The sequence below is a fragment of the Phocoena sinus genome, chromosome 11 (assembly GCF_008692025.1).
Source record: "Phocoena sinus isolate mPhoSin1 chromosome 11, mPhoSin1.pri, whole genome shotgun sequence".
NCBI classification, from domain to species: Eukaryota; Metazoa; Chordata; class Mammalia; order Artiodactyla; family Phocoenidae; genus Phocoena; species Phocoena sinus.
This window is the reverse complement of record NC_045773.1, coordinates 102,393,980-102,417,562: the sequence shown is the minus strand read 5'-3', so window position 1 is coordinate 102,417,562 and position 23,583 is coordinate 102,393,980. Positions and strand designations below refer to the sequence as shown.

Here is a 23,583-nt window from a genome sequence, read left to right as displayed (position 1 = left end):
TGTGGAGACATCCCAGTGTCCCACTGCGATGCCCTTAGACCACAAGAGTCAGGGCCTCCAGTAATAGCTGGAGTAAACCAGGGACGTAAATATCATCACACACGCTTGTGCCTGCTCTGAATCAGTACACTCTTTGAAGTAAAATGGCTTGTTTTCAACCTTTTGTGTAACCAAGGCAGGGCAAGGACTTTAACACTAGAAAACACACTTTCCTGTTTTTTGAAAAGTGCCGCTATTTTCAAAAACAAAAGAGAGCAAAGCCATCACCACAAAGTGAATGGTCAGCGTTTGCCTGGTAATTTTCCATCTGTGCCATAGCGACTTTCACTAGCAATTTAAAAAATCCTGTCATAAGCAGAAAACACATTTGGCCACGAAAGTAAACTCCCTTCTCTGCTAGTGATTGAATGTGACTTCCAGGTTTATAAACTCACAGGCCACTCACGTCGCGTTAGTTGTTGGACTGGGGCGAGGTTTGGCTTTGAAAGATGTTTACAATATTTTTCAAGTTTTGTAATAAGCGAGTGTCCAGTGAAATTCAACATGTGGAGAGCAGGAACGGGGTGGCCTGACAGTTTTCTGCTTGTGTTTCCAGAGTCAGCTGCCTGCATTTCCAGCCCAGGGTTGCTGCCTCAGTCAAAGAGGCTTAAATAATATCAAAATGACGTGGTGATGCCAAACTAGAAGATGTTGAGAGACGTTATCTACAGCGTTCTACATACCAACGCTAAGTCAAATCATCCTTTCTCAAAGTTTAGCAGATTGAAGTTTTACATTTGCCGTGGGCAGGAAGCCAGCCATTTCTGGAAACGTAAGAAAGGTACAGATCTGTATCTTCTTCGTGTTTTCACGTTAGTGCGAATTCACTCTGCTCAAATTATTCTATTTGAACCTGGTCTGGGAACCTGGGTTGGCAAGTAGCTGCAGCATCTGTAGAATGACTCAGTCATCCCGGTTGACTGTATCCTGGTGGCTCCCAGCCCTCAACCTGGCTCCCAGCCACCATCGCCAAGATGTCCTGGGCTGGCCCTTCATGGACGCTGCCTCCAGGCCCCTGGCATTTGGAAGACCCTGTGGCTTTGGCTGTGAGGTGGAGCCTCTGATGGGAATGCAGAGAGGGTGGCAGAAGTGGGATAAGGTGTTTCCTGGGGTCCTCAGATGTAATAAGACACGCAGTCAATCTGTGCAACTACAGGGCTGTCTGTTTGGCAACTGTTTCCCCTGTTCCTTCCATGACGTCTCCCAGGCTGCTGCATCGTGCTCTCTGGGGTAGCCCCTCTTCATTTCAAGCCTGCACTTTGTACATTTTTTTTTTTTTACCGGATTCAGTACAAAAATGTTAACAAGGGTGGAGGAGGAAAAGGAAGACATACTGATAGGCTTTAACGCCCCCCGCCCCTGCTCCCCAGGTCCTCATGACCTTCTCCATCCGTGTCTCTGTCCATGCTGGTTGCATGGCGTTTCACCCTTCCTCCTTCCTAGTCAAAGTGTTCAACATGCTACATTCCTTGCTGAAGTCAATGTAAGTTAAAATCATTTTGAGAGCTGATCTAAGATACCTAAATATTAGTTAGGCATGTGTTTGACTGAATGTAGTAGAAAACCTGAAGATGTTTACAAAATAAGGAATTTATTCGTGTCAGGTAACAAGAAATCTTAGTGTGGCCAAAACAGGGCTAATGCCCAGGCTCCATCTACCTTCCTGCTCTGCCATCCTCAGTGTGTGTGTGTGTGTGTGTGTGTGTGTGTGTGTGTGTGTGTGTGTCTTCATCCTCATGGTGGCAAGATGGCTGCTGCACCTCCAGGCACTGTGTTCCAGGCAGGAAGAAAGGAGATGAATGAAGGAAAAGGAGCAAAAGACTGAAGTGGACAGACCTACTGTGTTTTTCCTTTTTAAAAAGCTTTCTGGGACACTGTCCTAAGACGTCTGCTTACATCTCATAGCCCAGAAGTGGCTGTCGTATCTACCCTTTGCTGCACAAATTCTGTAGCTTCCGTATTAGAGGAAGGGACTGTATGACTCTTGAGCAGCTTTGTGAGGACTTTAATACTGTTTAAGATAATCCATAGCAAATCCATAGCAAATAAACATCTCGGTTCCGACATGTAAGCAGACCTGAGAAGGGTTTAAATTAAAGAGTCGGGATTGCCTATGTGCAGGTGACCTTTGTGTGAGCTGGTCTGAGAAGCTGCAGCTTAGCCAGTGTCCCTGGCCTGATGCGGGTAGTACCTCCTTTCACCTTTCTCCAAGTTGTTACTCTGAAAAAGCTGGAAGGGTTTTATGGGAATACCTGCATATCCATGACCTAGATCCTACTGTTAACAATTTCCTACGGGTGTCTTATCATATAGCTCTCCATCCACCAAAACCCCCATCAAGATAGAAAAGTTCCCTTATTCCCCCTTCACAATCAGACAGCTGCTGTTTGGGCTTTATCAACATAGATGACTTAGTCTGTTCGGGGACTTCGGATTAATGGAGTCCCACAGCAGATATTCTTTGAGTAAGAAACTCAGGATAATATTTTTGACAATCACCCAGGTGTATCATTGCAAAAGCTAATTTATTTCACTCATTTTATAAGAACCAAGCAAACTCTGGATCCCGATTGGGTCCAAATCACCTATTTTCAAGGCTTATTTTTTAAAATCTCTATAGGGAGCAAAGAACTTTAAAGCTATCAGAGCAATGCTGCTCTTCTCTGTGGCAAAGAGAACGTAAACTCCTGGAAATAAAAATCTTTATTTCACAAGAAGGAATGTGGGTTTGGGAACTTCTAAATGACTCATTTTTTATTTCATGCCTCTAAGAGATATAAATTAGCAGCAGCAAAGTCTTATGGCCCTTTGAGTGCTTCAGCCCGTGAATTGTAAGTTAAAGTTTGTTTAGCCGTTCGGTGGGGTTTAACCATACCGGAAAGAGCTGTTAAGTATTTTATGGTGTCTAAACACGCTTGCAACCCTGGGCGCCATTCTTGTCCCCTGACACATTTTTGTTCAAGTGAGAAAGGGAACGACAGAATGAACATAAAAATATTCCCAGTTAACAGAAGTTTAAATGAATTAAAAAAAGAAAGAACACACATGTTTGCATTTAGACATGGTATAGGGCCAACTTTTTCACGAAGAGCTCCTTATTACTTTTGCTCTAAGTGATTCTCTGAATGTTCAGCGTTTGACAAGGGGAATTCCCCTCCCCTGCTCTCCCTGCCTGATAGTCTATATTAAGCTAATTGCTTTATTTTAACAAGGGGGACCCTGTTTCCCCCAACCATCCTTCTGGTCCACAGCTTGAACTTCAACTCTGAGGATCTTTGCTGAGAGATAATTGTACCACCGACATGATTTAAGGCACTTTCGTTCTGGTGCGTGAAGTCTTCCCCGTCTCCAGAAACATCGTTAATTCTCAAAGGGTCAGATTCCCATCCTACATAATTCTTGGAGAGTCATATAAAAAATCTGGCCCAGAGTTTCCTTATCATTTATAATTTTCAAAATACTCTCAGAGTCACAGAACTATCTAGTGTTTCAGAGATGAACAATTTGCTGTTCTTCACGAATGAAAATTCTCTGAAGAGTAATGCAAGGAAGCCCACAGGATTAGGACTGTCACAGGGAGGCTGTAAATAACTCGCCGCCCTAACCCACACTGCCCTCATCTCAGGCCTACATTTATAAACACCCGCTTCGTCAGCTTCTTCTAAAAGAGTCCTCGTGATTGAAGTGAACACACGCGGAAAACTGGCATGAGGCGAGGGATTGACCTTCCTGCCATGGATGGAGAAGTGGAGCCGGGCACCACTCTGAGGGCCCCCAGCCTCAAGACTCAAGATTCTCCTTCTCTGGAAAGTTCCCCCGATCCGCCTGCTCTGAAGGCCAGGGCAGCAGCATTGAGTCCTGTGGTGGGTGTAACCTGTGTTTTCCTCCCACCTCCCCCATTTTCCTGGCAAGATGCCTTCTGCACTTGTGTACTTACACACACACAGGCACCTAAAACACACATACACGCCCCACAGAGAAATCCACATACATCCCACATCCAACTCCTATATGCAGACACACATGCACACACACTTTCAAAATGAGCAGCATTATACTTAATTTATTTACGTTCTCTCTGGTCCTCACTCCTTAGGACGAATCTTGTTCTTTTGTGGTGGGCTAAAGCAAATACGAATGCTAACTCTTTTGGAAGGCGTTGGGTCCGTCAGTGATGTAAACATAGTGTATATCCAGGCAGCTTCAGCCAATGGAACGTGGAGGAGCTGGCCCCTGAAGACCCAGGTCCTGCCCTGGCTCCGGCACGTTTCAGCGAAAGCATCTTGGACAAGGTAGTTTGCAACCTCTCTGTGGCTCAGTGATCCCACCTGCAAAGTGGGAGTAAAATGATCCGCCCACAGCATTATTGTGAGGCTCTGTAAGACGCAAGCACGTTAAATCTGTAAAATACAGAAGAGTTATCTCCGCTACCAGGCAGCCGTCTCCTTCTCGGCGAGGATCACACCCGAGCAAGGCGGCTCTAGGATCCCGAGGAAAGTGCTCGGGTGAGCGTGAACACACCTTCCAGGAAACAGAGGTGAAGTGAGATCTGTGCAGAGGTCTCTTTAGCTCTTTGCTATTACAGGGGCTGGTGTGGGGACCGTGGCTGGGCTGCTTTACTGCTGGTGGGCTTGATGCCGGGGGCTTAGCGCACTGCGGGGAAGCAGACAGCAAAGGCTGGCCGTGCAGAGCTCAAGGGGAGAAGGGAGGCTTCTTAGAATCTTCGGGAGACCCGGCGCTGCCATCCACCCCGCCCAGGACTGCAAATCCTCCCCGCGCACGTCTTCCCTTTCCTTTGGTTCTCCACTGGGAATCCTCCCCAGATGCCAGCAGGGGATGTGCCCCTCTACACAGCACCAGTGACCATGGTGCGGAGAGAGCCAGGGACCACGGCCAGTGCGTGGGGGAGGGAAGGAGGAGGGATGCTCAACCAGTGTCTTACACTCACGTCAAATTACTTGCTTGTCGGAGCTATCAGTCCCTTTCAGATAAGCCCGGGGCATGGCATTCTTGCTCCTTTCAGAGAGCAGCGTCTCATTTCCTTATTGGAACTGGGGAGAGGAGATGGGTTTCCCATCCCCCCCGCCTCACGAGGCCCAGCGCTCTGCTGTGTTGATTTCCGCACTCCCCAGGTCCTTTGCAGCATGCTCCCTGGGCCTCTTGTTCTCGGTGCCTTTGATAGTTTCTTTTCTTTTCTTGTCTCCATCCTTCTCCTGGTGCTGTGGTTTCGCATGGAGTGTCCCTCCGCTCGTGGGCCCTTGCTTTCAACCCAACTCTTTCTGTTATTTTTCATTTTTGAATCCTGTCCAACCACAAATTTCCCATTTCTCTCTGTGGCTAGTTGGTAGCTGATGGAAACCCAGTGGCAGTCAGGCTATAGGTTGGCACAGCTTCAATTCCTGAGCGAGTAAGTTATGCCTTGGCCAGAGAGATTGTCTCCAAAACACTCAGCCATCTATTAATCTAGCATGGGTGTGGCATCAGTCACCTGGGGAAAAGGACAGACGTTTGGTGGGGTCTGGATAAACTCACCGTCAGCATTACGAAAACGGTCCCTGGAGGAAGTCCTGCTGATGGGTACATTTATCAATGTCGCGTGGGTGGTACAGTTTGCCCCGGAATGGCCAAGCCCGCCTCCTCCTAAAGCCTCTGGCTCCCCAGCGCCACCCATGCCTCCTACGGCGGATGTGATCTTGTCCTGTGCTCTGCCCTGACTGCACCCTTACGCTGAACTTGCTACAGTTATTTGTTTACAGATCTGTCTTCTGCTAGATCAGGGCTCAGCGACATTGTTCTGTAAAGGCCAGAGAATAACTACTTTAGACCTTGTGGGCTACACGGTCTCTGTCTCAGCTGCTCAACTCTGCGGTGATGGCGTCAAGCGGCCGTAACCATATGTAAACAAGTGGTGTGGCCATGTTCCAATAAAACTTTATTCATGGACATTAAAATTTGTATTTCATCTAATTTTGACATGAAATATTATTTTTCTTATTTTTAAAAACCAGTTAAAACTGTAAAAACAACTTTTAGCTCACAGGCTGTAAATAGATAGCAGGCGATTGGACCCACCCACCGCAGTTTGTTGAACCCTGCACTTTCTAGAGTGTAAATTCTGAGGGCTGGACTTTTCATGTTTGTTTGTATATTCTAGAAGCTTGGCCCATAATACTTAATAAATACTTGTTTAATAAAAGAGTAAACTAAAGAATTTCTTCTGAATGTATATCATAGATATAATGCATGTTTATTAATTCGTATTATAATATTATATAACATTATAATATAATAATAACAGATTGTATTATATAAATATAATACTATAAACTTATATTTGCCTAGCTCTTTACAGCTGGACAGACACCTTCACAAACACCGCTCCTTTTGTCTGTGTGCCTGTGACGTCGGAAGGGAATGCAATGAGCCTGTGTTACAGATGGTGGGGTTTATCCCAGAGTGCATTTCGGCTTTTGTGAGCACATCATACAAACACTGATTTCCAGTGGTGTCCAAATAATTACCCCTATAGGAAATGCCTTCCTGGTTTTTGTTTTCGTTTTTTAAACTTCAATTACTTCTGGAGATGTTTCAGGTGATTTTTTGACACGATAATGTGTCAGTTCTCCAGAACACATTTTAGCTTCTTGGGGACTTTAGTTCACATCTGGGAAGAGAGAAAGTTCCATCAGTCTTCATGAACAAGACGTCGGCGTGCAGTCTGGACCGTCCACTGTCAGTGGGGTCGTCTCTGAAGGAAAAAGGTGCCATCCATGGGGGTCAGGTGAGCCTCAGTGCAGATTGTGGCCGAGCCGGCTGTTCTGTATTGATCACAGAGCCCAGATTTATTCTCGGTCCTTCTCAGCCTGCTCTGTGCCCAGGGACGCTGGCATCCAGTTGGGTTTGACCAGTGGACAACACCTGTGGGATATCAGAGGGTGGGGCAGAAAGAGGTTGGAAGCTCACCCACCTGTCCTGGGTCGGCAGTGCCCATGTCCCCCGTGGGGAGCACCGCTTGCCTTACCTTTTGGTGTGGGGTAATCGTTTTCCCTGTTGCTACTGGAGTACCTGACTGACCCCCAAACCTGCACAAACCTCTGTAATGATCTTTTCACTAAGAGTTTTCCAGGCGAACCGTCTGCCTCCTATGTGGACCTGGCTGACCAAGCCCTCTATGAAGTCTGACTGCAGGACCCTGGGAACTGGTAGTTGGGGGCCCCAAGTCAGAGCCATAACTTCAGAAATTCTCCTGCTAAAAACTTCCTCTTTGGGTCACAACCGTAGACAGTTTCTTTGACTTTGCCCCCACATCACAGTGACGGAGCCTCAATCACCTCTCCTTAGAGGGGGCATGAGGAGCTGGGTTTGCTGTGTCGCGCTCTGCTGTGACGTGCTGGCCTCAGGCCCTGGCGGGAGCTTGGCTCATCTGAGCAGTGGGAGTGGGGCTGTAGGGAGAAAGGAAAGCTGGGACCCTGCTTCCGGGACAGAGCCTTCAAGGGCCAGGATGAGGGCCTGAGGCACCCATGGGGGGAAGGAGGGGAGAAACTGGACCCTGCGGGAGCTCAGAGACTGGAGTTGGGGATACTAATGATAATTTGTGTCTACTTTTTCACGTTTTCACCACCACGTATGAGCCCTCTGGTGTTTTTCATATTGGTATTTCTCCCCTCATCATTCCAATAGCTTTTTAAAAATTGAAATATAGTTGATTTAGGGTTAGTATAGTTGATTTACAAGGTTGTGTTAATTACTGCTGTACAGCAAAGTGACTCATTTCTACACATATATTTATTCTTTTTTATATTCTTTTCCATTATGGTTTATCCCAGAACATTGACTGTATTTCCCTGTGCTATACAGTAGGATCTTCCAGTGGTTTTTGATGTGAGTTTTACTAAAATCAGTGCTTGTATCTATGGACTGGTATTACTGTTTTCCTATTTTTTATTTTTTTCATTTCTGCTTTTAGTTGTAGAAATTCCTTCTTTCTGTTTTCCTTAAGTTCATTCTGTTGTTTTCTTTCCAAGTTCTTAAACTGTATGCTTACTTCGCTCATCTTCCATATTTCCTTTTTAGCAACGTCAGTATCTAAAGCGACTCTTTCCCTCCGAACATTCCTTTAATTGCGCCTCATGGGTTTTTATATATGTTGTTTTCTAAATATTCTGCTATTTTGATCTTGATTTTTCGGTGACAGAAGAATTTAAAGTTTTAAAAATATTTCTAGATGGTAGGTTTGTCTTCTAGTTTCTACTTTTATTATTAATTTCTCCTTTTATTGCATTATGATCAGAAAATGTTAGTTTTACTTTTTTAATTTAAAATATGTATGGAGGTCTTCTTTCTGGCTGACTAGAGTCAATTTTTGTGACTATTAATAGGTCATTTGGAAAAAAGAGTTATTCTCTGATTTTAGGATATAGAGTGTGATATATAGCAATTACCTCATATGTTGTTTAGGTTTCTGTTTGTGTGTGTGTGTGTGTGTGTGTGTGTGTGTGTGTGACTACACACACTCAACTTTTCACCCTTAAGAGTTTTTCACTTATTTAATTTTTTGTTTTTGCTTTCACCATGTTCCACTCTTTCCCATACATGAGTTTTGCAAAGGCAACAAAATCCACGTCTGACAGGTCATCCTATCTCTCCAGATCAGATGAGCTCAGAGCAGCATCTTGGCCCTACATGTTATGCAGAGGCACAAGGCCAGCCTTTGAAAGCACAAACGGGGGAAATTTGGAAAGAAAGAGTGATTTGTCATAACAGTCGGTATAACTTAGATTAGCACATCTTTGGCTTGGGACCCAGTGGTTGAATTTTCTTATATGGCAGGTATGTATCAACACGGGGCCTCAGAATACTTACCTGCACAGTGGCCAGGAAGGGCCAGGTACCACTGTCTGCTTGTACTCTTATTTTCGCCTTCCCGTTTTCTAAAAGATGTGAGCACTCATCAAGGCACGTAAATATTAGAGCCAGAACACGAATGGGTTGCCCTAGATCAGGCCAGGTTGCCATAGATTCTGAGCAAAATTAGTGTCTTGGAGTTTATGATTACTTGGTTACAAATGCACCTATAAGGAAAATAGAATTTTTTAAACCATAAGTAATTGAAGATTATAGATGTTTTAATATTCTATTATGAGATATTACATATTGGAATTGTTATTTCAGATATTTTAGCAAGTTTTTAATTAGAATGGATGAACGTACAGATTATTTAAAAAAGACAAACAAACTTGGAAGTGTAATAATTTCAGAGTCATTTTGTTATGTTAACTCATGGAGAATCATTGCAGTGGTGCCAGAGGAAGGGAGCGGGTCAAGGTCCTGTTAGTTTCCTTGTTTAAGTGTAACGGCCGAGCTTTGGAGATTATGAACCTGTAAGCTTGAAATCAATCCCCAGCAACATCCTAGATCAGATCACTGAGTTAACATCTGCCAGCAGAGATCACCCATGGAAAGGGCAAAGCCCACCGCTTCCTTTCGTTGGGGACAGATGGGAACATAGAGTGAATGGCCACAAAACATCGAAATCTCTCTTCTGCGGCTGCCGAGGCCCAAGCTGAGTGGGAAAGGAGAGATCATTCCAAATCTTGTTAAATATTTCGCCTAAATACTATTGGTAATGTTCTTGTCAACTAGAAGAGACAGCCTAACCCACTAACGGCCTCCTGTGATAGGGAAGCATCAGGGCAGAGAGAATAAAAGTGCAGGTTCCGGAATCAGATGACCTGGATTCCGAACCACTCGTGCTCTGTCGTGGCTTCGAAAGGTTATTGTTTCATTCATGAATTAATTTACCATTTCAACAAGTATTATTGAGCTCCTAATATGTGCTTGATACATTTGTAGGTTTGGGGGAACCAATAGTAAACAGGATTCTATAAATGAATGAAGGAATGAATTCCTGTCCTCTTGAAACTTACATCATGAAGCTTATATCATTGGCAGTAAAAAACGACATAAAATATATGGCTGTCAGACTGTAATTGGCACTAGACTAAGAATGAAGCTGGGAAAGAGGGTAATTTCAAGGAACAGGGTTTTTATATTAGAGCGTCACGGAAAGTCCTCACTGGGAAAGTGATATCTTAGCAAAGACTTGAAGGAGCAATGCAGGCCGAGGGAACAGCAATTGGAAGCATTCTGAGGTCGGAATATGTCTGCTGATTTGAGGAGCAGAACGGAAGTCAGAATAAATGACAGGTGAGATCAGGGTTAGTCTGGGTCTAGTCAAGGACAAAAGTATAGTTTTGTGTTTTTTTTAATGCTGCAAGATGTTTATGATTGAGAAATTTTGTAGTATTTTGTTTAGAATCTCATTCCATTTCCCAGAAAATCAGATGTCCTAATCATACCTTGACATCAAAGTTTAATCATATTATTTTTTACCTTTTTTTTTAACCATTCTTACATTTAACATTTTTTAAAGTGTACTACTCAGTACTGTTTAGCGTATTCACGTTGCTGTGTAACAGATCTCTACAGCTTTTTCATCTTGTAAAACTGACTCAATACCCCTTGAACAACTCCCCAGTCCCCCTCCCCCCAGCCTCTGGCAACCACCCTTCTACTTCCCATCTCTATGAATTTGGTTAGTTAGATCCTTCATAGAGGAATCATACAGTATTTGTCTGTCTTTATGCCAGTACCATACTCTTTTGATCACTGTAGCTTTGTAATATGTTATGAAATCAGGAACTATGATGCTTCCAACTTTGTTCTTTTTTAAGATTGTGTTGGCTATTTGGGGTCCCTTAACATTCCACATGAATTTTAGGATTTTTTTTTCTGTTTCTGCAAAAAATGCCATTGGCATTCTGATAGGGATTGCACTGACTCTGTAGATTGCTTTGGGGACACTGTAATGGGGGCATTTTACCAATTTAAGTCTGAAGTCTAGTTTTAGTATTTTAAATCTTCCAATCCATGAACATGGAATGCTTTCCATTTATTTTTCTCTAATTTCTTTCGGCAACATTTTCAGCTTTCAGTGTACAAATCTTTCACCTCCTTGGTTAAGTTTATTACTGAGTATTTTATTCTTTTTGACGATGCTGTGAAAGGGATTGTTTCCTTGATTTCCTTTTCAAAATGTTCTCTGTTAGTATGTAGACAGGTAACCCATTTTTGTCATACTCATTTTTTGAATAGGGAAATTTAATACAAAAATTATTAACTAGTAAAAGAAGGATTACCTACTAAGAGATAGCGAGAACCCTAAAGGAAATGGAAATAGCAGATGTAGGGAGAGCTACTGAGGGCTGAGTCAGAGCACCTGAGGAAGGTGAAGCTGGATGGTCCTCTCCCATCCCAACATATTCAGACTCATTGGAGACGGTATGACATGATCCCCTGGGCAATCTGGGAGTGGGCATCTTTGGATCTCCGGCAGCTGAGCTATAAGAGAAAAATCAAACACCATCACCTCCCCCTGCAGTGCCCTCTGCTGACAAAGCTGGGCCTTGCACCAGGAGAATATCCCAGGACCTGCTCCAGCATCAGAAGGCAGGCAAAGAAGGATGCATTTGTAGCTAAGAAGCCACAGTGACACCTGGCACATGAGGTGCTGGGGGCTGCTTTCACTGGAGCTCATACACCATTAAAGGGATTTTATGAAGAGCAAGACAGGATGCCTTTAGAGAGTTTTGAGCAGAACTGACACGATCTCAGCCATGCTCTCAGCAGGATGGTTCTGGTTGCTGGCTTGAAGATGTACTGATGGCAGGTGCGGGGGAAGCCCACTAGGAGGCTGTGGCAATAATAGTAAAATAATAATTTAAACATGTCACTAAACCTTTATGTAATAAAGGTATCTAACTGGGACTCTCACGATATCTTGGCTAACTTTATCATGGTTAACTCTAGGTCTAAATAAGAAGCAAAGTATTTTTTAAGGAACATTTTAAAAATCAGTCACCATGAAATACATGCTGATTTTTCTAGTAGGTGAAAAGATACAACAGCAAAAGCAAAAATAAACAAGTGGACTACATCAAACCAAAAAACTTCATACAAAAAAGAAACATGTATAACCGAATCATTTTGCTGTACATCTGAAACTAACACAGCATTTGTAAATCAACTATATTCCAATAAAATTTTTTTTAAAAAAGAAACCATCAGGCTTCCCTGGTGGCGCAGTGGTTGAGAGTCCACCTGCCGATGCAGGAGACACGGGTTCGTGCCCCGGTCTGGGAAGATCCCACATGCCGCGGAGCGGCTGGGCCCGCGGGCCGTGGCCGCTGAGCCGTGTTCAATGAAGCATTATTCATAGTAGTCAAGGCATGGAAACCATCTAAGTACCCACTGATGGCTGAAAGGATAAGGAAATGTGGTGTATATGTGCACCACATTTGTGACCACATGGAGGAAGCCTGAGGGCACTTTGTGTTATTCCCACTCAGAGAAAGACGAATACTGTCTGATCTCATTTACATGTGGAATCTTAAAAAAACAAAAACTCATGTAAACAGAAAACAGTTTGGTGGCTTCCAGAGGTAGTAAAATGAATAAGTCCCAGGAGTGAAGTGTACAGCATGGTGACTATGATTAACAGCACTGTACTGCATATTTGAAAGTTGCTAAGAGCGTACATTTTAAAAGTTTTCACCACACATACAACAAAAAACTTGTAACTGTGTGAGGTGATGGATGTGTTTACTAACCTTATTGTGGCAATCATTTCACAATATCTACATACTTTATATCATCACGTTGCACACCTTACATTTACATAATGTTATATATCAATTATATCTCAATAAAGCTGGAAGAAAAATAAATGAAAAGTATGTAGTAGAAAGCCCTCCTTCTACCTCTATCTGCTATCCATCTCATTCCCATAAAACTTTTGTTTGTTTCTTGTGCATCTTTCCAGAGTTTTTAAATATAAATACTAGCAAACACAACTATATATTTTTTTATCTCTCCTTTCATTGTTCCTCAAAAGGAATATACGATACTCTCAGGTTTTTCACCTTTGCCTTTTCCACAAAATTATAGATCTGGAGGTTTTTTCCATATCAATATATAGAAAGACTCCTCATTTTTTCAAATAACTGCATGTTCCATAATTTAAATAGTTTTAAAATAATGGAAATTTGGGGTGTTTCCAGTCTTTTGTTATTATAAACAAAGCTGCAATGGAAAGCCTTCTTTATATGTCACTTTGCACGTGTGCAAGTCTACATGTAGGATAAAGTTACAGAAGGGAAATAGTGGGTTAAAGGGTAATATGCATGATGATTCTGATGGCTATTGCCAACTAGAGCATCGCTGGACCAGAAGGAATCTGCACTACCACCGCAAGGTATGAGGGGGCCTGTTTTCCCGAAGCCTCACCAGTGAAAAGTACTAACAACTTTTGGAGTTTTGCCAAGGTGATTGATGAAAAATGACATCTTGGTATAGTTTTAATTTGCATTTTTCTTATACTAAGCGCAGTGAGTATCTTTTCCTATTTTTCATATTTTTAAGATATAATTATTCTCTGTTCCTATCCTTTGCCCATTTATCTGTTGGATTGTTGGTCTGGGCTCTGTGTTTTTAAGTCAACTGAGAAATGTTAAGCGCTATAAATTATTTTGGGGTTAAAAATCCCATCACATTTTTAATGTTGTAAAACTTACAATAAGCCTGCTACTTTAATACTAGTAAATATGTCTTATTATACTACAAAATAGTTTCTTTGTTCAGAGGCTGAAATTAGAAATTTCAAACATGGCTCGTGTGTGTGTGTGTGTGTGTGTGTGTGTGTGTGTGTGTGTGTGTGCGTGCGCGCATATAATGATGGCCTTTTTATAAAGTCACATGAGGCCATAAAACTTTACTCCAAAAAGGGAGACCAAACTCAAGTGAGGTCTCTGGAACACGGCTATGTCGAGGCTTAGAAATAAGGTCTCAGATTAGCCTCAGCATTGCTCCCACCGAAGGGGATAACATTTCTAATTACACTTCTAATTATTTTAATCTCATTTGTTGAACAGATTCCAGTCTAAATCATTAATAGCAAACCAGATTCCTGCATCGGCTATTTGCATGGTGTACAGGGCATTATATTTATACTGAGCTCCATTTTATTAATAATTTTAAAAAGCATAATAGACATGAAATACAATGTCAGAGCTTGTCATCTTGTCAAACGCCCTCATTTTACATAGGCTATTAATAGGGGCTTTGATTTTCATGCCCCCTCTTAATTTTCCTTCACCTTTCGATATGCTTTCAGTTCTTATCAGAACACCTGGTTGTAGATAAGTCCACCCAACTTCCGTGCTGCCTGATGCCCTACACACCTCAGCACACAAAAGATCTTTCTTGCTTAGTTCTTGGCTATTCCAGATTTGAAGGGTCACTAGAGGAAACGCTCTAGGACAGTAAAAGTTCTATTTTCTTAAGCTGATAGGCTTCAGTTTCTCCATGGGTCCATTAAGGATTTTTGATTCGAAGTCTCCTAAGGTTCCCAGAGATCCAACCATCGCTGAGTTTGTGAGAGGAGAGAAAGGTGGGGTGATGGATTCTCCACTTTCCCTGAGGAAAGGGCTGCCCCGTTTGGGGGGCAATGTTAATATTCTGCATAGTTTTGTTATATTCTATTTCCTGAGGTCATAACAGTCTGGGTTCCAATTACATTCCTAGAATAATGAGCCTGTTACAGTAAATGAATATTTTCAAGTGCGACTGAATAACCATCTATTGAATATGATGGCACCTAACAATTTTCCTCTTGGCAGAAGGAAAGAAGGAGGCGTTTGGGTGACAGGAAGTTGTCTGTGACACGCGATAGAAAAAGGAGGGTGAGAATTTAAGGTGGTTCTGGCGTCTCTCGTGGCCTCTGTTTAGTCAAGGCTGTCGGGAGATAGAGGCTACGGCCCCTTTCTGCAAATGTTGAGGCTCCCTGACTCCAAACCGCTTCAGGGTCCTGACCCCAGAGGTCACCTGGTCTAAGCTTGTCCCCTTTCTTCTTTTGAAAGTTGTGATTGATACCAAATGACAGCTCAGGATCCTGGCTTTATTGGCTTAGCGCTATCACAAAGAATGGAGTTGGATCAAGTAGCCCGTGTTAAGAGTAACCTTTAGGAATAGATTTTTTTAAATGTTAAAAACATACTTTTAAACAAAGCATGTTCTATGCAACCATACTGCCCCTTGACTTTCTGGTATTTTCATATGGTACTTGTCAAGGCGACTTTGTGACCGGACATACACATGGTGGGTGTTCCCATTAAAAAGGCAAAGAGGAAACGGGTCAGTAGCTGTCGAGTAGGAAGTCCTGATGGAGAGATCCCCTCCATAGGATGCAAAGAAAGGTCCCAGACCAAGGATGGAAGAGGGACGGTGAAAGCATTTCCACCTACAGGCCTCTATCTATGCCTGCGTCTCCTACCAAAGCATTGCTAATCTTGCAACATTTCACATACTGGTGAGAAGAATGTTTTAGTGTAGGATTCCATGTCCCTTTCTGGCCGCACAATTTTCTGTGTGAACTTGCACAAGTTTCCTACCTTTTCTGCATCCGTGTAGACGACCCAAGGTCAACCAAGTAGGAGCTCCATTTGCGCATTTGGAGCTGGAGGCCAGACGTGGTTATTGTTTGGTGGATGCGCTCTTTTCCATTCCCATCAGAAAAAAGGAACAAAACCAGTTTGTATTCGTGTAGAACAGACGATAACATTTGTTTATAATTCTGTCCCAGGACTCTGTTAGCTTTCCTGCCCTCTGTGTCAGTCCAAGGAAATACGGACCACTGGCCATCGAGCAAAGCATCATATGAATTCATTAAATTGATGGCATCCTGCTGACTGGACAAGTCAGGCGAGCAGCGGTGAGCCTGTTGGAGGCTTTGGTAAGATACGTATGCGTCAGAAGGTGGGGGACAAGCCATACAAAAATTCAGGGTGCTGCCATTGAGTTAAGTTTTTAGGGGTCCAGGGGGTGACCAGATGTCCCCTCCAGAGTAACACATAAAGTGCTGTGTCTCGTATCCCTAGCACACGTTGCCCAGACTGCCTCTTTGACCTCTGCAGGCCACTTTACATGCCTGGGAGGTGCTCAGGCCTGTGTGTTGGATGACACGGAGGATAGAGCAGGGCAAAGCTCTGCGGTGGGTCCTGCTGCCTCAGCCCTGCCCCTGGAGCCATACAATATGGCAGACCCTGCAGTGTCAGCGGTGCCCGTGGGGCTGGATGCTGTGTGGATTTGTGTTAAACCCCCATAGAGGAGTCCGGATGTCTCCTCTGGGGTCCTGGAGGCGGGCCATGCTAATTCCATCTGCAGGGCACCACGGCCCACAGCCAACGGGACAGCCGAGAGCGAGAGGAACTTAGGACGGGTCCAGGAGAAAGGATGACAAGTTTCAATCTTGGCCCAATAAGTGCCTGCCATGGTGGGGTGTCATTCACCCCACTACCTCCCTTTTGTAAATCTCCTCTCAGGTACCGCCCACAGGTACCATAGAAGGACCGGTTCCCCGCCGGGCAGGCCTCCGTGTGGCAGCCACGGTGGTGGATCCCTTAGGGCTCCTTCCAGCAAAGCTGCTGTGCGGAGTACGGCTGACTGACAGCCTCAAGCCACGGTCCCTGTGGAGCCACCATGGCCGTCATGCCACGGCTGTGTTCCCCAGGCTACACGCAGCAACGACCTGGCAACCACAGTCCCTGGCCACCACTAATCCTACTTCCTGTCCCTACAGACTTGCCTATTCTGAAAGTTTATATTTCATATAAGTGAAATCATACAATGGGTGGTCCTGTTTTGACTGAGGTCTTTCATTTAGCGTGATGTCTCCAAGGTCCCTGATCGTTGCATAGTTGATATTTACAATCACTTAGTAACTGGCACAGTGGATAACAGTAATGCTTATTCCATAGAGTTGGTATGGAGAGGACATGCATTCATACACGTAAAATTCTCAGGACAGTGCCTGACAGAGTTAGTGCTTAATAAATTACGCTATTTTTCGTCTTTATAAAGAGACCTCATTTTAAAGCTGTTTTTTCTAAGTATAGCAGTAGCACATAGATGAAATGCGAGATCATTTGCAATAGCCAATACCAACACCATAATCCCCATCACTGCTAGCATTTTGGAGCACATATAAAATATATACACACATATATATAACTTACTGTACATATATATGCATATATACAATGTGCTAATGTCACTGAAATATAGTTGATTTACAATGTTGTGTTAGTTTCGGGTGCACAGCAAAGTGGTTCAGTTATACGTTACATATATGTCTATTCTCTTTTAGATTTCTTTTCCCTTATAGGTTATTACAGAATATTGAATAGAGTTCCCTGTGCTGTACAGTAGGTCCTTGTTGTGTACCTGTTTTATATACAGTAGTTTGTACCTGCTAATCCTAACCTCCTAATTTATCCCTCCCCCACCTTTCCCCTTCGGTAACCGTAAGTTTGTTCTGTATGTCTGTGGGTCTATTTCTGTCTTGTAAATTAGTTCATTTGTATCATTTTTTTTAGATTCCGCATATAAGCGATATCATATGATGTTTGTCTTTCTCTGTCTGACTCACTTCACTCAGTACGATCATCTCCAGGTCCATCCGTGTCGCTGCAAATGGCACTATTTCATTATTTGTTATGGCTGAGTAGTAGTATATATATATATGTGCCACATCCTCTTTATCCGTTCATCTGTCGATGGACATTTAGGTTGTTTCCATCTTGGCTGTTGTAAATAGTGATGCAGTGAACATTGCGAGGTGCATGTATCTTTTCGAATTATGGTTTCCTCTGATATAAGCCAAGAAGTGGGATTGTAGGATCATATATTTAAGCTATTATTGATTGCTTCCTTGTTATAGAAATACTTGTGGAGGACAGATGACATTAAATGTCTTATATTCTGGCCTGACTGAAAAATCATCAAATATTTTTTAAAATGTAGGGTTTTAGAAGAAAAGTAGTGATTACCACAATAGTTGACATGAATTGAGATTTTCCTGTCTCTTCCAGTTTGGACCCCGAGGTTCCTGATGTGGCCTCTGGTTCGGCTACAGCACAAGGTCTGCAGGCAGCGGTCAGACTCACCAGTCTCTTCTGAAATGTAGGAAAAACATTTCAGGTTAGTCTGTTCATTATTTCCTTCAAAACTTAGGTCCCCAAATGCATTCTAAATATCGAGAATTAAATGTGTATTATTCTTATGCTTTTCCTGCTCTATGTTTTTTCTCCCCAAACTAGCTTACCATGTCTGAGGCTTGTAAAAACTAATATTAGAGGTTGTGGATGGTGGTGTTTTTGTTTTGTTTTTGGCCGTGCTGTGGCTTATAGGATCTTAGCTCCCCGACCAGGGATTGAACCTGGGCCCTCAGGAGTGAGAACACGGAGTCCTAACCACTGGACCGCCAGGGAATTCCTGGGATGGTGTTTAAAGTACTCTCCTGGAGAAGGAATTAGGCTAGAAACCAACTGAGTTGCCCACCTTTCTGCACTCCTGATTCCTCTATTGCTAACTCAGGGTGTGGGGAGGATGGTCATTTCCTGTGCAAGGATCCCCAGCCCTTTAGGGGGCGCCCTGAGGACAGTGGCTGCTGGCCCCTGAGGAGAGCAGCCCAGCTGGGGCTGAGGCAAAGACGAGGCCCTCTGGGGCCTGTGTCCCCTGAGCTTGGGGAGGCTGGTCCTGACCCCCACGCCCCGTGCTGTGACGATGGCTGTTGTGTGTTGGTGCGGCTTAGCTCTTGATTTCAAATTCTCTGGACTCCTGAGTCTTGCCATGTGAAACACCCAGGACACACAGGGAGGAAACCGCGGCCTCGGATGCCTGGGAGGGAACACTGCTGGTTTCCCACAGCAACCGAAGACTTAGGGGCAGTCCTCCTTGGGTATAGTTTTCTGTTAATTTTTAATGAATTTTTTTTTTTTTTTTTGCAGTACGCGGGCCTCTCACCGTCGTGGCCTTCTCCCGCCGCGGAGCACAGGCTCCGGACCGCGCAGGCTCAGCGGCCGTGGCTCGCGGGCCCAGCCGCTCCGCTGGCACGTGGGATCTTCCCGACCGGGGCACGCACCCGCGTCCCCCGCATCGGCAGGCGGACTCTCAACCCCTGCGCCACCAGGGAAGCCCCTTTAATGAAGCTTTTTAAATGGCTAAGTTATTACTCAGCTTCCTCGTTGTCACGGAGACAAGGGACTCCCTTCTAGGGCTGCGGTGCGGGTGGGGCGACAGGATGCAGGTGATGTGCTGGGCCGCCGCCTCGGAGAACGTTTTCAGGGAGTGTTAGCCATTCTCAGATTTAATTCATTCTCTGAATTGTTTCACACACACGCACACTCCTTAATTCTTTTTCTTTTAAATTTAGACTTGGATGACTTTTCTGAGCTCTTCACATTTTCAGTTTGAAAAAGTTTTCGTGACTTTCAGATCACTTTTTTCCTTCGGCATTCTTCATGGAGTTAACTCGTTGACACTTTAGTGCGATAAGGTGTCGACTTCAGACAGTGTTACTGGAATTTTCTGACTTACCTGGAGACATGTCAGTGTTGCTGCCGGTGTGGCCTCTGCCCCTACGTCTGTGAACCGGCCACTCTGTGGGCTAGACTTACGGGTGAACAGGCGGTTCAGTGGTTTTTCAAAGGAGGACCAGCCTCCCTGCTGGGGACTCGGAGTAGGGCCTGAGTCCTCGCCTGGCCTCCAGGCTCCTGCCTGCACCTCCAGCTTCCCCTTGGCCTCCCGCCTCCTTCGTGCCGTGTGTCTTTCTCTTAAGTGCTGCTTGCCCCTCCTCCTCAGGAGTGTTGCACACCTGGCCCCTCACCCAGACAGTCCCCTTTGCCCCTCGACCCCGTGTGTGCTAGCTTCCACCCAAATGTCCCTTCCTCAGAAGGTTACGTGACCATATACCCCCTTGAACTTCTACTTCATGTCACAACGTAATTACAATTACTATAAACAACAAGTTGTGAAGTTAGCTGTTCCGTATCTGTTTTCCCCTAGGTCCGCTCTGTCTAAGAGAACGTGACACTGTCGGAAATGTTCTGTAATCTGCACTGCTTCGTACAGGCTCCACTAGCTACTTGTGGCTACTGAGTTCTGCGATGTGGCTAGTGCCATGTGGGGCTTGTGTTCATTTAGATTTAAATGCAAGTAACCACATAAGGTGAGCCACCACTGTGTTGGATGCACAGCTATGGATGACCAGCTCCCCAAGTCTTTCTGTCACCTTCCCTTTCAGGTATCTGTGAATGAATGAATACATGAATTGGACTAATTGAATTTGACCAAAAAGGAGCTTGTGTGTTTCAAGCCAAATGTCCTATACGAAGAATATTGCTCTGACTGGTTTCACATACACAGCAGGACAGACTCTGCTATTCTTCTCCTTGTTGGGTCAATGATGAGAAAACCTTCCAGGGTTTACTATGCACTGCATTGCCTGATTAAAATTCACTAATCGCCCAACTGGCACCTTGATGTGGAATGCATGGTCCAGTAGTTTCCAGGAAGTAAGACCAAGAATGGAATTATTACTCTGATAGAGACCGGATAAAAACTTATAAGGAGGGCTTCCCTGGTGGCGCAGTGGTTGAGAATCTGTCCCCTGCCTGATGCAGGGGACAAGGGTTCAAGCCCTGGTCTGGGAAGATCCCACATGCCGCGGAGCAGCTAGGCCCGTGAGCCACAACTACTGAGCCTGCGCGTCTGGAGCCTGTGCTCCGCAACAAGAGAGGCCGCGACAGTGAGAGGCCCCCGCTCGCCGCAACTGGAGAAAGCCCTCGCACAGAAACGAAGACCCAACACGGCAAATCTAAATGAATAAATTAACAAACTCCTACCCACAACATCTAAAAAAAAAACTTATAAGGAGTCAGAGACACCTAAGCAGGCAAAAACTCTAAAAAGCTAATAAAATTCTTCAAAGAAACAGGCAAAGATGTTGGCTTAAATCAAAGATTGATAAAAACAAAACGAGCTTTGAACAGAGAAGCTAAGTCAGTTCGCGTATCCAGAGAGCACTTCAAGCAGAGAGCTTGCGTGTGCTTCACAAGGGGTGCGCCCCGCCGGAGCTGGGTACACAAATCTCTGTAAATACAGAGCTAATTTCTAATGAGTTTACCCATACAATCCAGAACACTCAGTTAATTTTGAACTTCACATAAAGAAATTCAATCTTATCTGAAAATTAACTGCATTTCCTGTATTTTTACTTGCTACGTCTTACAGCCCTATTTCAAATACATGGGAATAAAACAGCCACAGAAGGTGAAAGTGTGCTGAACCAGAATATATATGTCGTGACTTAAGAGTTCAATGCTAAGGAAGTGACTGAGAGTTTTTCCTTTTTCTTGTCTCTTTGTGTCTCTTTGCTAGAAACTCCTTCTTTTCTGCATGGTTTTCTCCTCTCGATCTGGGCCAAGTTTTAGCATCTTTCAGAGTTTTATTGCTATACTGACGATGACTTCAGATGGTAAGACTTTCTGTTCTTTACAAAAGCAGCAGAAAAAAGGCAATGGCCACCGGCCTATGAGTTCCTAAGGATAAGAACTGTGTGTTTAACCAACTTGATAGCCTCAGAGTCTAGCACAGTGCCTGGCTCAGAGCAGGTAGTCAGTTGATGTTTGCTCTGTCCTTAGATTTATTGAACAAGTTGTGGGGCAAGGGGGCAGCTGGACAGAATCGTCGCCGGTGTGATCATATGTGGTTCAACTTTTCATTCCCATTGGTTTTCACAGTGCCTCAGATATAAGTGGATCTCAATAAATGCTGAATGAATTGAACTCAGCCGATTTAAGGCCATGTGATTCCTTTCCATTAGGGTAGATATTTCTTGAGAAACATCTTTATTATTTAGCATATCGTGGAAATTTGTATTTGCTACACACCGCCTAAGCACACTTATTTTATTACTTTTGTATTCCTCTGGGCTTCTTGTTCATGGTACACAATGCTCTCTGGTGTGACAGGTCTTGGCGTGAGTAATTCCAAACCTCAGGGCTCTCTCATCATCCAGCCCAGTGCAATTACATGAGCACTTGAGATTCTGGCTGAGTTTGGAAAGTGGATGTAAGTGAAACAGACAAGGTGGAAAGGAACAGAGCGACATCTGGAGAGGAGAATGGCTAGGACTCACGTCTGCCTGCCTGCAGCTCACCTCCCCCCTCCTTGGTCTCCGTGCTCCTCCCAGTGAGCACGTGATGGGTCACAGGACTGTCCCCCTGGGCTGTGCTGGGGTCTGTCCCAAGCCAGCCTCCAGCCCCTCCAGGTAGGCAGTACCCAAGGCATTGCATCAGTCGTTTTCCCAAACACAGTAGCTAAGTTTGGGTCTGATCTTGTATTCCCTGAAAATAACCCTATGTGTAAACTCTTAAATAATCTTTTAAAATCTCTAACTTCTTTGAATTTTCTACACAAAATTCGCATACAAGAATTCTAGCTTGGCCACAACCCCTTTAATGAAATTAAAGATAGAAGGAAACGTGGGAATGCCTGTTGTGCAGGTGGTAGAATGTTTGGGTTTAAGGTATGCACACTCTTTCCTGGATCTCTAAGATAGATTTGAAGGTTTTAATCAAAAGTGTAAGCTTTCAGGATAATGCTAAGAGATGGTCCATTGAGCTGCATTCTTAAAATACGAAAGACATCCAATCATTCTACAATCCATACATTGTAAAATTTTATGTCTCAACTATAGTTAATTTTCCATCACCCAAACTCTTGGCTCTACTTCCACGTTTTCTCAATAATGACTTCTCTTACTTGGCTAGTCACGTTAAATTTAGCAAAAGCTGGGATGCCAATCACCTCTGCCCCGGCTCCCCCTCTATTAGGTCATTTCTGATGCTATCTTGGGCTTCTTTCATCACCTTGTGGGTCTCGCCATCACTGGGTTCCACGTTTGTAAGAAATTGCTTATTTGGATATCCATCCAGGCAGGCCCATCAGACCTTTCACATCAACTCGCCTGAGTCTGGAATCTAAACCATTGGCTGCAGGAAGCAGGCCTTCATGCTCCTGCCTTAACACAGGAGAGAGGGGTGGGGTATTTTTTTTTTCATTTTTAAAGAGTCATCTTTTTTTTTTTTTTTTTTTGGCTGCTTTGGGTCTGCGTTGCTGCGCGCGGGCTTTCTCTAGTTGCGGCGAGTGGGGGCTACTCTTCGTTGCGGTGCGCGGGCTTCTCATTGCGGTGGTTTCTCTTGTTGCGGAGCACGGGCTCTAGGTGCGCGGGCTTCTGTAGTTGTGGCACACGGGCTCAGTAGTTGTGGCAGGTGGGTTCTAGAGCGCAGGCTCAGTAGCTGTGGTGCATGGGCTTAGCTCCGCAGCATGTGGGATCTTCCTGGACCAGGGTTCGAACCTGTGTCCCCTGCACTGGCAGGCAGATTCCTAACCACTGCGCCACCAGGGAAGCCCAGGCGGGGTGTTTATTAAAATGCTTGTCAATGCACCTCCCTGTGCGTGAATGTTTTCTAAGTAAGAGGTAGGAGCGCTCCATCTTCACAGAGAGCTGTGGCTTCAGGAGAGAGAGAGGCCAAGCTTCCCCCTTCTCTCCTACACCAGCTGCAGTCAGGTCTGTTTATGTATTGC

The 23,583-nt window shown here is 44.4% G+C and overlaps 1 long non-coding RNA gene across 1 annotated transcript; it reads left to right on the top strand.

Moving 5' to 3' along the window:
* The first annotated feature begins 676 nt into the window (after positions 1-676).
* On the top strand, positions 677-21,594 carry LOC116762770. Its single transcript, XR_004352340.1, has 4 exons — positions 677-820; positions 15,737-15,886; positions 18,024-18,132; positions 21,373-21,594. It is a non-coding gene; the product is annotated as an uncharacterized LOC116762770 (long non-coding RNA).
* Positions 21,595-23,583: the final 1,989 nt, after the last annotated feature.